General features: G+C 40.1%; 1 protein-coding gene across 12 annotated transcripts in view; it reads right to left on the bottom strand.

Annotated features, from left to right (window-relative positions):
* The window catches only part of POU2F1 (POU class 2 homeobox 1), a 117,374-nt gene that overhangs the window by 70,608 nt on the left and 28,734 nt on the right, over window positions 1–18,032 (bottom strand). Inside the window, exon 1 of one of the 12 annotated variants that reach the window (XM_080586572.1) lies at window positions 1–18,032. This exon is cut by the window's left edge and continues 10,021 nt beyond it. The exons of 10 other annotated variants lie outside the window; for them this stretch is intronic. The gene's annotated coding sequence lies outside the window, so the exon portion shown is untranslated. One more of the 12 variants, XM_080586576.1, reaches the window with a different exon arrangement.

Raw genomic sequence — 18,032 nt, 5'->3', positions numbered from 1 at the left:
CCGAGTTCCCATAGCAACTTGCACAGCTGGCCATGAGAAAGAGGTTGTATCTGCTTCATTTTGGCTACAGTTTAAACACTCAGCAAGTGAAACACCAATTATGGCATCCTGTAAAGGAAACATCTACTAAAAAGCACATCCATTTTGCCCTGATTAATACAGGAAAATAAAAGCATGGATATGCTCCGAAGTTCAGCAGCCACTCAGCATGCAAAATGAATATCTGTTATTTACAGAACAGGAGGCAATGTCTGCAAAGGAAATAGCTTTTCTCTTCTGCTGCAAGGTACTGAAGTTTAAGAAACACTACACCACTCAGAAAACGCCTGTCATCTTGTAAATCGTAATCAAGAAAACGCAGCAGAAAGAGAGAAGAGAGATAAATACAACTCCTGCAGGTCAAGTTACAGGTCCTCCACGAGACGGCGGCTCTCTTAAGTACTTCTTAGTATTTCCAGTTTTAATTGTATTCTTTCTGTCTCAGCTTGCTAAGTCCCCGTCTACAGATACAGCTCTCCTGCGACTGACAGGCAAGAGAGAGCGTAAGACTTGTAAGCAACGAACCGCATTCCTTACCTACAAGCACGTATCCCATCTTCTGCTCATCGCCCTCCTTCCTGTGTCCTGCACGTGTAGCTCACTGCTCCTGCCTACGCCCAAGCACACGCTTCTGCTCCTGGCTGCTTCCCGTGGCCTTTCACCATGTCCCCATGGGCTAACCCAGGGGTAGAAGGCCAGGGGCTCACCTGAAGCTGCAGGGGGCTGACTGGCCATATGTACATACCTACTTGCTGGTCGGCTGAGCAGACATCGGAACAGTTAAGGACTGCACTCTGTGCTTTGTCTTTAACATCGCCATGCACAGGACATCTCCCTGCTACTCGGTCTGTCGCAAAAAGCTCATACTTAGGTGAAAGTGCAAAAACACAGAAGGCACATAAGACATCTTCCTCCCAACCCAGCTTTCTTTCTCCCACAGATTACAATTCAGACTCATTGGGGCAGTGAATGTTTATCAACACTAAGCAACCCTCAAGGGATTTTTCTCCCCCATGAACCTTTTCAACATTCCTTTGAGACCACGTAAACTTTTAGGAGCCATCCTGCAGCAATGAGTCCCACAGCTTAAGCGCACACTGAAGACCTTCCTCTGTTATTTTTTTAATGTCTTCTTCTGCAGCATTACTCCATTCCCCTAGTTCTTGCACAAAGCTGACAATCTCTAGCCTACACAGACATCTATAAAAGTGGAAATGGCCTCCTCACAACGATCCCCAATGCTGCTTTCTGCATTTTTTTCATGTAGGGGGAGAAGAGCTACCCAGAACAACATAGCATCAACAGACCATGACACAACACTATTTTTTCTAATTTTGCTCTGCACTTTGTTCTTTTCCTGGTGAAGTCCTGGCATTCAATTTGTTTTTTGACTACTGTTGAGCACAAAAATATAGCAGGTATTTCCATGAGAAATCACAGTATGAAAGATTTTGCACCTGGAGTGGTAAGAGCGCTTATCCTACCATACTTAGGATCCTCTCTCTGACTTTTTCATCACTTTCATGAAAGCTACAGGAGCTTGGTATCGTTGAAATATCGTTTGTTTAATTTGGTTCCAATTGGCCAATTCCTTGAGGGAGAGCTGAACGAAACAGTTGGACAGAAATGACACAAGCCTCTCTTTCCTTAGGAAATCTGGCTAAATATAAAAATAACAACATGATGCTTATTTCTTTCCAAAGAGTAGGCTGTTAATAGAAATAGACTCAGTATCAGTCAATTCTGTTTGTGCTGACTTTTCAGAACACCTGTCCTTGTACCTTGTTTAACCCTCTATCTACAAGAGATCTCTTTTTCAAGAAGATAAAGGCAAGCTCACCCAGGAACATCCAGCTTGTAAACATACGAGAGGCCACTGTTATGCTACCTGTCTTATATAAGATTAGGCATTTATGTGTAAAAGGGAAATAAGCAAACAGAAATAGTTTAATGTGTATCCTGGAAGTTAGCTATACATTTTATTCATCCATCAACATACATAAAACACTGGAAAGCTGTGAACTTCACCTGTTACTTCACCTGTGGGAACTATCCTTCATCCATCAATCCTGAAAGCTGCTCATTTGCTTAAGTAGTTTGAGTTTTCCTTCTCTACCCTTTCTGCATTCCCTTCCAAATTTCTTTTCAGACTAATCAGGAACACTTCAAAGGAACAGCTGAGCTGGTGGCATTAAAATGACCAGGGAAACACACAAAGCTTTAACAGGGTACAACCACTGAGCAAGTGAAACATGCCATTTAGTGTTAAAAATGACTGCAAGCCCACTCAATTGAAAGAAATTATGATTCACTGGGGGTGGGATTTGTATTTCTATTCCCATATAGGCCTGGCACAGTTTGCACTTCTAGAACCAAACACTGTATTAGTGTTAACAGTCCATCTTAGATTAATAAAAGGCAAAGAATTAAAACCTGAAGTCTTTTGGTCTGTATTGCAAACAACAGGTATATACATTTTACAGAGAGAACTGAGATGGGCTTAAAGATGGCAGAGTCTGGAATTTGCGAATGTGAAAACTCAATAGATTCTGCACTGGAAGCAGAAACGGCATTTAAAAAAAATATAGTACCAGCTAATACTAGTATAACGAAAATATTTAATGTCAGGTGTTAAGGAGGAGACACTCCAAATGAAGTTACACGTATGCACACACACACAAATACACAATCTGACTCAGACATCTTTTCTGCAACAAAGAGGCAGGTTTTGGAAATCTCAAAACCACGAAATATTTAAGCACACATCAATTCTGTTCTCTACAGCTCTTATCTCTGCGGCAGGTTTCTATTCATGAAAGTTGATGCATGCTGAGGATAAACTTGCAATGAAATTGCCCATATATGATTAGTGTCATTTAGCCAGATCAGCACTTACTTATAAACAACTCCAGGTGAGGGGGTAGACAGGGTTCTGAAGGAGGTAAGAGGGTGGATTGAAGGCTTTGACTTGTAAAGCATCTTGGAGATGAGCACAACATTTTTGTGACGTTAAGCTCTCCTGTGTAACTTAGGCCTCAACTTCCAGGTGATAGGAATACATGAATGACAGTGTACCCTCTGTAAAACACTCCAAGAGATGGAGCTCTGTTTTCTTAGCTTCAGCTACAAACTTGAGGTCCCTTTTTTATAAATACAAGGCATGTGTCAAGACTAAAATCACCCAGAATCAGCTTCCAGCAACTGGGTCTTGTCATACACCTTCGGCTGGTTAATGAGGCTTCCTTAAACTGAAGTCTCCTCACTTATTGTGAGCAAGTCACTTGCTCTAACTTGGGTTAATCAAATATTCTGAATTTTAAATTCAGTTTAATAAGCTTATCAAACTCTGAACACATCAAAACTCTTCTCAGAAGCATCTTTCATTTTGCTAGCAACTTTTCTAATACTACAAATCTCCTATTACCAACCTAAGTGGTGGTATACCAGTCTAAACATTCCCAAATTAATTTATCACAACTCGATTCATATTTAGAGTCCACACGACTCAGAGCACAGGCTCTTCCAAAAGTGGAATCTACATGTCTTCCACTATATGTTTAGCAGGCACTATTGTGGCTAAATGAAAATACCTGGTTTGTTTCCCAGAAAGACTGGTCAATCTTGGATATCATTGTAGCAACTGATCCGACATTTGCAACTCCACCCAGCGGTCTTCGCATCCTCTGAAAAACTTGACTGTTTCCATATTTCTTCCTGATCACTGGCACATACAGAAGAGTACTTACCCAAGAAAAAGACAGAGCTAGTAGATTCTGACTCTCCATTAACAACTACATTGGATTTTTCAGTTATCCTGTCCTTAATCCTTTTAGTACGTGTTCCTATTGATTTTGTATCACTTTAATTTGTTAATCAATACAGCAAGCCATTCTAAATCAAATGTATTATAAAAGAGTGTATTTTATCAATATAATTACAAAACAAAGCTTTAATCTTAACAAGAAATGAAAAAGCTTACAGCAAATTCATCTGACAAGACCTTCTCTCCTACCCCAGAAAAATCATATAAATTGACATGAGATAATTTTTGATCAATAAAAATAATCTAGTCTCTCAAGTAAGTGCAACTGGCTTCTAGTCTTTGAAATGAACCTGCACATTTTTCACATTATTGACCCACTCGTTTTTCCCACCACCTCTCTGCAGCTTCCTCGACAATTTAAGATTTACTGAAATGTAAGATCAACAAATTAGAGAGATTTCTTTCCAGTCATTGTAAATTACTAAATGCAAACTGACTCATGCTGCAGATTTTAGAAATCCAGCTCAGATATAGCCTGAAACATTCCTCTCTCTCTCTCTGTATTCATTTACTTTGAGAACAGCATTTTTATCTCCATTTTTAGGAAACACTTAAGGCCACTCAGAGGCAGGTAGGTATCCAACAACGCTCAAAGACTGCATTCTCTCTCGTGACCCTGACGTTACAGAGTTAAGAACCTGTATGACCTTTTCCTTATCAGCAAACACGGTAGTTTTCAGTCATGCCAGCTCCAATCAGCAAGCTTAATGGGGAGAGGGGGGAAATCTCTTCAGAAAACAGGTTTAGAAGTCTGCAAATTGCCAGCTATCTGAGGTATAATGCAGGCTCACCCTCACACGTTTCAGCAAGTGCCTGCAGCTCCACAGGCTGGTCAGTCAACCTAACAGCTCACTACCACCGGTGGGGGGGAATAAGAAGCCTCACTATTTCCTTTTTTATTTTTTCTTTCCAACTTGTTTTTGTTTGGTTTTGGTCGGTTGGGTTATTCTGGTGTTTGAAGGCAGGGGGAGAAGTGCTGCTCCTTTCAACAGCAAGCTCCTGTGGTGGTTCACTTTGCCTTGTGAAATCCTATCTGCAGCAATATTCATCCTTTATCAGTGACACCCAACTGAGGGTTATATGTAAATTCTGCAAGAGGCATTTACTGGCATTGCTCGAGCTTTATCAGCTTACTAAATACAAGCAGGAAAAGCAGATTAGGGTATTATTCCAAACAATTCTTTATGCACTTGTATCCTGATAGCTCGAGAAAGGCAGACATTGTAATTCTGTTTGACCGCATCAGACAACGTACTCCAAACCACGCCTGTCCTCCTTAGTTGCCAACCAGGACATGACCCCTTTGGAGAGAGAACACAGGCTGCTGCTTCCACAGGACAGCAGATAGCAAACTGATGAAGCTGTAGCTGGGACTCGGTCTCCCAAACCACCAGAAAGATAACTGAAAACCAGACCCCCGGCTGGACTTCTCTGCCTCATCCACGGGAAAAGGGGGAGGAAGCCACGTAAAGAATTTACTATCTTTTATTTTTCATTGTTTTTTTTTTTTTTTTTTCAAATCTATAGCTTCCCTTTAAATAGCAGTGTACGGGCAGCTGTCTGTCAAGCAAGTCCTGTTGATGTAAAGTATATACCAGGTAGCAGAGGAACACCTTTAATGAGCCAGCACCTCTGAGCTTATTCTCGATTTCCCCTATTTTTACATTATTAAAAATATCAGCCATCAGTATTTGCGTATTTCACTGAGTTCTGCACCTCTCAGACTGCTTGGCTGAAATAGTCAACAGCTAGGTTCCAGGCTGAAAGCTCCTTTGAACAGTGTCCCTTGTAATTCCTCTTTTAAATTTTACTTCATGGTGCAAGTTGGAACCTTATGGCATTACTTCAGCTTACAACTAATTTGTCCTACCTGTGCAATAAATAATAAGTTTGACTACTAAAATTCTCTTTTTGTCCTGTCCAACTACAGAAACATGCACATCGTATTAAGGGCCCCTTTTATTGGTGATTAGCTCACCTTACTGTTTTTCAATAGAGATTTTTTACTAATCTTTTAAGATAACGACCACACTTGAAATGAGAGGTATGTTCACTTCCAACTCATGCACCTGCTATTTTAGCTGTGCTGTTAAAATTCTCTAAGTGGTAATGTTAACAGCACCGACCTCCCCAGCATTGATTTTGCCTTTCATGTGCTCCTCCTCACTTACAATTTTCATCATACACCCCTGCTGCAAGTAATCATCCTTGCTATTTCTTTGTCAGGTTTCTGGTTCCACTTTGATTACAGCAGACCCTATCCTTTCTCCAGAGGCTCTCTCGTCTGGAAAGAGATTTTGCGCATAGCAAAATTTAAACTTCGCTTCCTTAAGCGGTCTTTCCAGCTACACACTTATATTCAAATCAACAGGTAACATCTGTTTAAACAGTCATAAGAACCTGTTGCAAAGAGATGGCTCACCCACCTTAAAACTTGCCTGATTAATACTAGGTACAAGAAACCTCACAGTGGACACCCATGGAATAGCCTACTTATTAGAGAAGTTTCTTCCTAATCCCCTTTAGTTAGCACGTTATTTGTTCCCTGTTGTATAATGGTTTTTCAATTCTTTACAAAGGCTTTACAAAGCTTTCATTTAACCTAACATAATGTACTGTAAATGAATAATCCCCTTTCTTTCCTGATCCTGTTAATCTTTTGGCCTCAGTTACATCTCACAGCAGTGAGATGCAAATGTTAATTATGCAAGAAGTATAAGATCTGTATTTTGATTTCCATCTGTCCAATACAAGTCCGGCACAAGAGGCAGATAACTGAGTGCTTTCCTATCACCATGGGAACATGATTGCCAGGAACACACCAAGCACAACATCTCATATTGACTCCCAGAAGCCCCAGTCAAGTACCTTCTATCCATTAGAGCCTCCTTTATCTCTTTTGTTGATTCATATTTTTCACAAACTCCTGATTATTTCCACTGTAGCTCACTCTTCCCAAGGACTGAAGAAACACCATCTTATTCTGACTCATGTAATATTTCCCACTTGATAGCATTATGGTTGTCAATTACCTCATCTACATAATTTATGTGAATGCAGAAGTACCGGAAGCCTTTTATTGGTGTGACAGTGGAAACACTCTAAATTGACAAAGCCGTAGCTGCATCCCCTCTTTCCCTGGCTATACCTTCTTTAGGGTGATACCAGCACTCAAGTGACCCCACAGTTAGCAAGTTTCATGAGTTCAGAAAACTGCGCAGCAGAAGCTTAACCCTCCTGAAAAACAATTTCTGCCTGCTCAGCCCCCTAACCTGGATGACTCTGGTGTCAGACAAGTGCAATGGAGCAAATGCTACTGAGCGTAGGACTGAACACAAAATCTAGTTTGGTTTGAGTTGTTGTTTAAATCACAGCCTCACATTACGTTTAGATTTTATAGCTAATTCAATCTAATAGCATCCACCACCGGAACAGAAAGTTCTCCTTTTCCTTCCTTCCTTCCCCCAGTCACAACACAATGGCTCTACCACTGCCCTCACAGTGGCCTTGGTGCCTATCTAACCAGAAGGACAAACAATTTGACCTGGTGATCCAGAAGAAAATTAACTTGATAAAAAGCTAAAAGAAAATTACTTTCTTTCAAATTAAATCAGAAACATGTTAAGTCAACGTGAAAACAGACACAAAGGACACAGAAGTGGTCTGTCCCTTCAGTGGCATCAAACTTACAAAGATTATTTTATAACTTCTGCATGAAGGTGAAGAGAGCAGCTTCCGCAGGGTGATGGCTTACCACTGTTATAAGGAGGCCATGCTCCCCATTTGGATCTGCCACCGCATGTAGCTATGTTCTGCTGGCTTGCAGTAGTGAGACCCTTCCAGAAGGGTACACAACTTGCCAGAAAGGCAGAAGAATTTCTAAGGGGAAACAAGGAAATGCAAGATGAAGAGTCTAGAGGCAAGGAGTAAGGGTAGATGTTACTCCCCAGTTCAGCTTCGGAGAGCTCTTACGTTGACTTAACTATGTGTAGAACCACAATTCAGTACACAGACTCCTCCTTCTGAAACAGCAGTGTATGGTTATACTGTAAGGTCTGTAAAGAATGATGTTGTAATCAGACATACAAAGGAGTCACCGCTCAGGTCACCATCACACATCCATAGTTCAGAGCAGCTGCTGCTGGTAGCCAATTGCTACCTTCTTTGGCACATTAGCAGCAGTACATTATAAAGTTAGCTTTCCTCTCAAGTAAAGCACTGGACTGTGATCACCCAGAAGTCTCACACTGCAAAACACACTTGCAGTCTTATGTTCTCAGCTTCCTTCACCTACAAGGCAATGTGCAAAAACCAATGCATCAAACAACGCCAAGAGAAAGCCACAGCAACATCAACACATTTTGTCAACACTGACTCAGGACAGTTGAAGCAGTGTTCATCTCTTAGAATTACTAGTTAGATTTTATCGATCAACAGCTGAAAGATAAGCATGTTCAAGATCAGTTGATATACTGCTCTGACTGCAGGAAAAAAACACACAAGGTTGAGTTCTGTCAACTCTTTCCACCAACGGAGAATGAAAAGACATCCTGGAACTCCACTTTTTTCTGTGTTGTTTCTACTACCTACCATGGTAATGAGGAACAAGATGACAGAGCCCAAGCCATAGAAATATTTACCGTGGGTTGAACCGAGATCTGATACATGTAATGTTCTAATGGAGAAAGCTGAAAAAAGTTGGCACAGCACTGCTCAACTTCAGAGTTTTCCTTAAACTCTCAGTCTATTTGCACTTTAACAAAGAAATCCTTCAAGAAAATATAGGTGGCTAAATATCGTTCTCACATTTTGCTTAAGTTATACAAAGCTTTTTCCCCCCTTGAAACGATGCAAGACAGAAGCGTTAAGAAAACACAGGCAGTAGCAATGTAATTCAGTGGGCAATCAAACTAGCAAAGGTTCTTCTCTAAAGTACTTGCCTCTTGCAGTTTTTTCTCTAACCAGATTATGACTGAAGTAAGAGCTTGTCCCTTTTGGTACATCAGGGACTCCACCTACAAAAAAGCTGTTCTACGTGTCCTCATTTCCAGGAAAGTTTAAATCTGCATCACCCCAGAACAAGAATCCATGTGGCAGAGAAGCCATCTTTTTGGCAAGTGTTTCTTTTGGCAGCCGTGTCTTCTGCAACACGTTCCATGCCCCTGCACTTGCTTCCACCCCTGCTCTACTCCCTCGGTTGTGCCTGTGTGATTGCTTGTACTGCCTCCCAGGAGCAGGATTAAAGAATTGATCCAGGTTGAAAGTAACTGTACAGTTCACCATACAGAAGAGTTGTCTACCCTAAGGGCATGTTCTATAAATACTCACTATAGATTAAGGATGAGGTTCTGATTTCATGAGCTTCTGCTGCAATAAGCATGTTTATAAGACACCTCTTCCCTGCATTAATGTTCTGATAATTGATGCGACTTCCATTCTTACTGAATTCCTTCCCTTCATGGGAGTAGTAGCAGAATTTCTTCTATTTGACCACCTACTAGACAATGCTTAAGAAACCAGTTGCCTCCTTGAGGCATCCATGCCCCTGTCAAATGTAAACTAGTGGACAAGGGATGGAAAAAGTTATGAGACGAGATTATTTGATCATGCTGACTGTCGATCCCAACTTTCTTTGGAAATCAAGCGTAAAGATAACCCCGCCAAAAAATCCTGTCAAACTGAGGTTTAATAAAGCTTATAGGGTTTCAGTATCATATTTAAATTAGAGCTTGTAAACAGGTTTACAATAAAAATATATTCCCAAAGAAAGAAAATCTCTTGTTAATACATCATTTTTCCCTGCCACCTGGAAACTATGTAAAGGCGTACTCACCCTGCTTTTAAATCTCCTATTTTCTCCCACTCTGTAACATACTGCACATGTATTCCATAGCCACTCAACCTCAACTTGAGGGACAGGCCACTCTTAAATCTACCTTGTTTGCATCATAAATGCTCTGTAAACCAAGGTTAAGGTGCAAGAAAAATCTTGATCTCAAAGTAGATGCAAAGAATGCAAATGCTTGAAATTAGGACTGAAACAGCATGTGCTCTAGGACAAGCCTCAGAGATCCAGCTTTGTACAAAGGGAAATGCTGTACTCAAATTTAATCAAAATCTGCTGGACGCAGCAGTTGACTCCACAGCTCTGGTGATCTGAAAAGTAGTTTGATTAGACAGGGAAATAACTATTTTCAAGTCCTAACTTCCATTCTTCACTACTTCCCCACCTTTCCCCATGAAGGAGGAAATTTCCACAAGCAGAACTTTTCCAGGTTCCTCCTCAGGAAATTCTCTCAGATCGAATAAGAGAGCTGCCATCTGTTACATGGAGCAGCAACACACCTTTTTAAGTAGCACATGCTGAAATGCAAAAAAAAAAATCATTTTAATTTTAAAGCAGCACTGCCACTTTGAACTTCTGTGCACATCAAACAAGCTCAAAATGCATTTGAAGAAACAATGTCTGCAACTTCAACACACACGTTTCCAAAAAGCCTGGACTCCAGTACAGCTTGCATAAACAAACGTAGCAGGAGTGGAGGAGGCAAAGCTGTCCCAGTAATGCTGTAAGTATCTGCCTCGCAACAGTTTGGTTCTGTGCAACTTTCTCCACCTGAAAAAATACTGTTGTTACCACCTATGAGGAAGGCAGGCTACATTACGTTTCATATAGTATATATACATTATGCATTGTTTCATGCACCAGTAAACACTAAGTAGCATTTCTGTTACTTTAATAGCATTTAGCCCATTTGTACACAGCATACTTCCAACCTGCATCATTAGTCCTGATTTCCCTATGAGCAAAAACGGAACATTTTAAGTTTTTTGCTTAATATCTACATAGGTTCTGACTACCTGAAGTCCTATGAACTTTGCTCTGCAACTGCCTAATAAAATTGCTGAGCAGCTTACTTCAGGCAAAGCAATACAAACACTGTATACAATATATACTTGTTTTATATTTGGAAAATTGCTCAAAGTTGCATGAGTTGGGTCTCTTTTACTATGAATAACAGATTTTACAGGCATGAACGGCATACATCACTATTCCAGCCCAGAAAGCCTTGATTTCTTAAAATTAAACAATAAAGTGAGCATTTAAAGCTCTCCCTTTACTACTATCACCAGTACCTTTCAACAGAAAACAAGATACCTCTGCTATCACAGAACACAACCAGATATGCACGTTTTCTCCAAGAAACAAAATACACATGGCTCTGCAGTCTTCATTGGATTAATTTTTTCTCCACCCTTGCCCTGTGCAAACTCCAGCTTGCTTTAAAGCAAAGACCTTTATGGTTTTAAGTCCCTGGAGATGCTGAGAAGGTGTTCTCAGTGGAGCAAACTTTTCCAGAGAAATCACACTTTGATTTGAGAGAATTCATTTCTTTTGGCCTTTGGGAGCACTGCAAGTCGCATGTATTTGTTCAAGTCTTTACCTAGCGAGAGCAGAATCCCTTCTAGGCTTTGTCAGGTTTGTGCTGATCTTGCAACATCTGGCTGTGTATGGCTATACTGTTCACATTTTTAATTTTGTGCATCAAGGAGCTTCAACCTAATCTTTTAAATAAGTGTTTATCAGTTCTTTAAAACAGGAACTTAAGAGAAACCTTCAAAAATACCAAAACACTTACAGAGTTAAAATATATCATTTTGAATAAGAAAGAAACAGTTGATTAGTTTATAACAAAAATATCCAACTAGAAAGTCACAGCGAGGTAAAGACTGAAGTGAAGTGGTGTGTAGGCACATGAAACATTTCTAATATTGACAAAAAGATCACAAAAGGCATTAGCAGACACAAAAGGTATCCCAAGTGGCACAAAAACAATTCTATACATTTGAAATATAAAATGTTATTATTCAGGAAAAAAGTAAAAAAAAGTAAAAACAATGAAACAAAAAATAACAGACTGCAGAGGACGGGAAAAAGTTAATTTAAGAGCAACCCTTCCATTTTGCACAGCCACGAACATCTCATCTCAAGCACCTACATTATAACTGCTCACATAATTAATTCAGCCTAGCAGTCAGAAACAGCAATACTGAGACACCCACAGTTCAGCATCAGTCTACGCTTCGCTGTAAGGAAATTTTTCCTGAAGACAGATGCCACCCGGAGGAACAAAACCAGAAAAACAATCCACTGCCTGACCAGAGGCAACGCAGGGAGAGATTAGAACTGCGAGCCTTGCTCTCCTCCTGAGACTTCCAGCCTGCGCTCGCAGAACAAACCCACGCAGCCGACAGCAGTAGCAATTTTCTGAGCTGAGACAAAGCAAAGCCACACTGTGGCTACAAGACAAGCAAAAGGAAAAAGCAGAACGGCCTCTCGGAAGGGCCTCACGGAGAAAGCATACGCATCGCTCCTAATGACAAGCACAACCGTGAACGCTACTTCTCAGTACCTCGGATCACACAAGTGTTCAGTGCACACCGGTGAGCCAGGAGACAGGGGTTTTTACTAACTGTAATTTTTATTTTTGAAGTAGGTTGTCAGCAGTGGTTCTCTGTTTAGGAAACCTGTGTTCTCTCTGCTGAGAAAATTACATCTGCTGGGGAAAGGAACTGTTGGGCCGTGCCCATGCCTCCCCTTGGAGAGCTGAGCGCTTACACATAACAGTTGATAAGCAGCCACAAACATGATAGCTTCATTTCCTTTCTACTTTCTTACATTGTATGTTAATACACAGCAGGAAATGTAGATCTATTTGAAATAGTAATTCATTCTGTTAATTAAGCTATCCAAGTACAGATATGTCCAGAGAGGTTGCGGAGTTTCCTCCTCTGAAGATATTCAAATCAAAACCCTCCTGGATGCCATCCTGCACAACGTGCTCTAGGTGATCCTGCTCGGCAGGCGGCTGGACAAGATGATCTTCAGAGGTCTCTGCCAACCTCAGCCATTCTGTGATATCAAAAGTATCCACGGGGCTTCAATGTAAAATTACATTCTGCAGGACTGCTCTCTTCCAGTGTGGATACCATGCCCAGAAATGGATGAGGAAGACCCAGTACTTGCTTACAGACCGCAAATTCCAGGCAGCAATGCCGAAGTGCAAGCCATCTATACAATACCCCTGACTTCACCACAAATAGTCAGTTACTTCAACATAGCATTACAATATATACTCAAATACATAAGTAATTTAGAAAAGGAATCAAGGGAGGAAGCTGAGGTTGGGGGATCTTCCCTAAAAGTAAATCAGAGAACTGCTAAGTGGAGACAGTTTACGGCTCTCTAGGTGACAGGTTAGGACTATAAGAAGTACTCCACATCTAAAGACTTCTATTGAGAACAGATCTCTCCAACTTTTAATCACTACATACGTATACACATCCAAAAGTCAGTGCAACAGACTTTCCTGGGACTAAAATGAGGTTTAGACAGGTAGATGCATAGACAGAAGAAAGGATCTAACTTAAAGGAGTTAAGATTATGACAGTAGTCCTATCTTCTCTGTATAGACTGCTCTGTCATGGTAAGCAGAAGGAGGAACAGATCTGATTAGAATATAGGTTTCATGGCTTTCTTTGCTACTGTTGCTGCTTTTAGCATGAAATTGTAATGTAAGGGCTAATATTCCTAGAAGTGGAAAATCCTCATCTATGAAGAAAGAAATATAATGCTCACCATATTAACTTCGGGCATAGGAGACCTGGTTTCAGACCTCCCCACTTCTAATGTGCGGACAAGTCACGAGAAAATCCGCAGGAGATAATTAGGCACCAATTTTATCCTGATGGTACTTTTAACAGAGTAATTCCACACAAGAGAAGTGCTATATCTAAATACCTTTATGGACTTGCCCTTAGTGCCTCAGTTATTATCTGTAAAAATCCTTCCTGCCTCACAGGATATTGTGAGGAAAGATCACGAGGCTCTCAGATACTGCAGTGACAATGATCTAAAACAGAGATATATGGCTTGATTCCAATCCCAGAACAGAGAAAATCAGCTAGAAATAGTTCTGAGCATAAAGTCTTTAAAAATTTCCACATTCAGATGTGCAGCACCAGAAAGTGGAATGATAGTGAGATCAAATAGATCAGAAAGAGCAAGAATAGCCTAGACTGGGTCAATGAGAGTAGATAGGAAAATAAACATAAAAGATTAAAAATCACAGTTGGTGTGGGGTTTTGTTGTTTTTGTATTGGTGAGAAGTAACAACTAGGTTTCACTTTAAAACAAAACATGCAATCTTCAAAATATAGCTCACTGGATTTGACACCAGTAATCTGAATTAAGATGGTTGATTATACATTGACTTTATTTTGGAGACTCCTCAGACCTGGAAAAAAAAAAGCCAAAAACTGTTGAGAACAGACATTCAAGTGACTAGAGACGAAGAACTCAAACTGACAAGATTAAGTCAGGACTAGTTTTATCAGTTATATCTAAAAGCTCCAGGACTTGATGCCACTGTCTCCATTTCAAACAATAAATGTATGAGGGATAAAAAGGAGAAAAGGATGCTATAGCAAAACAGCAATACCAAAGTCACAGAGAGGGAAAAAAAGCCACCATAGCAAGGGACAGAAGCCAGCACTGCCATTCCCAGAAGTCAAGGCGATGAACCTGTCTTAATATTCCTGATGACTCCAGAAACAGAAGTACACAGAAGATGATTCCTTTGATCTGATGGAGGATGGCATGTAAAAGAAAGCCAGGTCTCCAGTACCACAAGTTATAGTATGTCAATAGCTTGTGCTAAACAGCTGTGTGCCTACAGCTGTGTAGAATAGCTCAGACTAGTTTTGTCCTCCATAAAAGCAGACTGCAGTCAAAACAATGTTGACCAAGTACTTGTGTGCAGACGGTTACTGTATGTCCTTCAGAGTAAGTGGTTACCACGAGGTAATCTGTTTGGATGCCAAGTCCAAAGTCTCCTCTCTTCTAATGCTTAGTCAAGAAGTCCACACTATCATGGCAGAACACACAGGTAGTCCTTTCCTAAAGCACTAGAGCACAAAAAAATCACCAGAGGGGGACTACCGAATGTGGCTGAACTGTTGCTACACCTATTTCTAATTGTTTTCACATTTTATCTTGCCCATAGCAACAAAAACCTCAAGTGTAAGGTACACAACTCAGAGCAGAGTAGTAATAAACCTAGCAAGTTTTATTCAACATTCAAAATCCACCAAGCAACTCTGAAACTTCTCAAAAGTTCCTATTTCATGTTGCTGTCTGAAAAAAAAAAAAAAGCTAAGTAGAATAAACAAGTTAAACAAATCTCCATACTGTAACTTAGAGCAAGCTAGTAAAGAAGAGTCTGTTAAAGTGGCAGAGAATTCAGAAAGCTTCTTACAGTTCACAGTGCGTGGAGTCTTGCTTATTGTTGTCTGCAAACCAAAGAATAAGCAGCAGAAAATTTTATTTGTTTTAGCTCAATAAATTTTACATTTTGCGTGATGAGGATCAGAGTAGTTAAACAGCTTCAAAGCTCTACCAGGAATCTAATAAGAAATATTAGCCCTTTGGGAAGGAGTAGATGACGTAATGGACCATTTATCCTGGACTGACCCCGTGAGAATCTCAATGACTAGAATAACCAACCTCACATTTCAGAGCTGTGATAAGCAAGCCTTTCCTGAATGACTAAGAGTTCAAAACGAAGAGAAACCTGAGAAACTTCTGGTGGCACCAACACGAAAGAAATAAATTCCATTTTCACACTGTGGGAGAGAGTTATAGATATAGAAAGCCCTTTTAATCTCAGTACCAAACATCCAATCTGTAGGGCTGACTCACATATGGCAGCTTGGCACTAGTACTAAGGAGCATTCAGGACACCACAGACATGCAAGAAAGCTGAGATCTTGAAAATGTAACGGCAAAGTGACAATCTTAATGTCAACACAGCCCTTGTAAAAAGAACATAACCCGAAAACCTCTTTTAAAAGTCTCTTTCTGGGAGTTACAGGAGTTTAGGTCAAAAACAACCAAGAAAACAGCATGGAGGCTAGAAAGGCGCTTGGTGACGGGATGGCCACCTGCTTACGGCACCCTGTGATTGCACCATTGGCTCAGGCATGGGGGGCTGCCAAAAAACCTTTTCCCCCTCCATCTCTGCAGCTCCCTATCAACTTCAGAGAGGCATGCTGTCAAAAGGATAGCAGAGATTGCTGCTCTGACTGAGTAAGATTCTTCTTTTCTTGGAGGATACATTTCAGCCTTATCAGGTCAGCAGCAGCAGATAACAGAACAAGCAGAAGTACACAACTGGTGGCAGAGAAGAGCAGCATCTCTCTTGAAGCAGTCAGAGCAGTGTTAGGTTCAAATCCACCTGAATTATTATCGGAAAACCCACAGTTCCACCAGTCCTGTGCCCCAGCTGTCACAATAGGAGATATAGCTGTATTTCAGTTGGTTGAAAGATTCCTATCTCCACATCATATTCAGTGCTTTTTGAAGCTAAGGCACGGATCTCAGCTGAAATCTCGTTTTACAAGCATCAGCATGGCGACACGAAAACCTCCTGAAGACATCACCGTTTCTTAAAAACATTCAGCTTATTTCAAGAACAGCAATAGAAGGAGTCTTTTCCACTGTTAGGTTCTACCTCAAGGCACTGGACACTGTAGTTGAAAATTTGGAGTTCATGTAAGTAACGAACTCTGTTTTGAGTAATTAAAACTAAGCCTCTTGATAGTATGTTATTTCATCACTTATTTCAAGAAGGCTTCAACAGGCAAAGTCCCTACTTCTACTATGTGTTACTGGGTTTTGTACGGAAGTTACCAGATAAAACTCATAAAATTCAGGCCATAGGCCTGTTTCATACAGACATATCATTAAAAAAACATAGTGGTCCCTTCTGGAGTTTAAATATTCAGTAGAGAAGCAGAGCTCCAACAGAACAATTAAGCAGGCTTTTCACATGTATGTTATGTGTTCTTACAGAAAAAAAGACAGTGATATAATCTGATGGAATTTGAAAACACAAGGTTTTAAATTAGTGACAAATGGTGCACGGCAAGTGGGAGAAAACAGACAAAACAAAGGTTCATCTTCCAGTCTCAGACAGCTATAGCCACCGCTATTAATCACAGCATCCATACTTATCACAAGAGGTACTACTGCTACCTACACAGTATTCTACCAGAACATCTGAAGTTATGCATTTTGCATAAAATATGAATCAAAATAAGCCAATTCTGTAGTGCAAGTACATTAAATGCCAGCCTCGCTTCCCCCTGACACATACAGGGCAGAAAGCTAAATGGGCCAATTATAAGTGGACAGGGAAGTGAATTCAATTCCTTTGCAGGGATGCGGGCTGTGTGCTTGTATGGATGTGTAAAACCTTACTCCCATACAGGGTGGAGAGAAGTTTCACTAATTACAATCGATATGACTTATTACAAGATTTCTTATGCTACTTGATCAACAGGAAAAAAAAAATCAAACTTGCCATAAAATTCAGATTTCAAGGTGGATTTTCCTTGCTTTGTAATCTACAAAATAAATCAATTAAAGTCATTGTTGCTTCTTTAAGTGGCCTTGTTGACATTTTGTCTGGAATTACCAGAGTATATACTCATAAAAGCATATACTCCGTGAGGTGAGGTGGTAGCATTAAACAGCAGTGCCAAAAACAAAATAAAAATGCTATGGTATTTTGTTTTAATCGTTACATATTTAACTGTGTTATACAAACTACTAAAAATACTTTGTCAGTGAAAATGCAGAATTAAGAGATGAAAGCAGACAAATATCAAACCAAATAAATATACTAGAAAATGATTTATTTGTGAAGAAGCAGAAGTTGGGAGAACATAAATTACAAATTCCAGGAAATACTTGCCTGGAAATTGTAAAGCATACAACTTAGGCATGAATTATGCTATCCCATACAAATTATTTATGGCAGAGTTTTTGAAAGATGAAAAAAATCAGCTCCCCAAAGGTGTCTTAGGAACTACTAGGGAATATTGTCATTGAAGTACTAGAAAGTTTAGTGGCTGTTTTAGGCTTAAGGTACAGTGTTTTATACTAAAGTTTTTGCATATGGGTGATACTTTTCAATGCTATTTTTAAGTGTCACTTGATTAAGTTCAAATTTTAAACCTGTCCAAGTCTGAACCTTTGCTGGTACTTTTCACCAAAACTATGGAACAAATTGCTGTCCAAATCTTAAAGAAAAGATAAATCAGTAAG

The sequence above is a fragment of the Anser brachyrhynchus genome (genome assembly GCF_964034855.1).
Source record: "Anser brachyrhynchus genome assembly, chromosome: 1".
Classification (NCBI taxonomy): Eukaryota; Metazoa; Chordata; class Aves; order Anseriformes; family Anatidae; genus Anser; species Anser brachyrhynchus.
The sequence above is the reverse complement of the archived record's forward strand: the minus strand, read 5'-3'. Positions and strand labels throughout refer to the sequence as shown.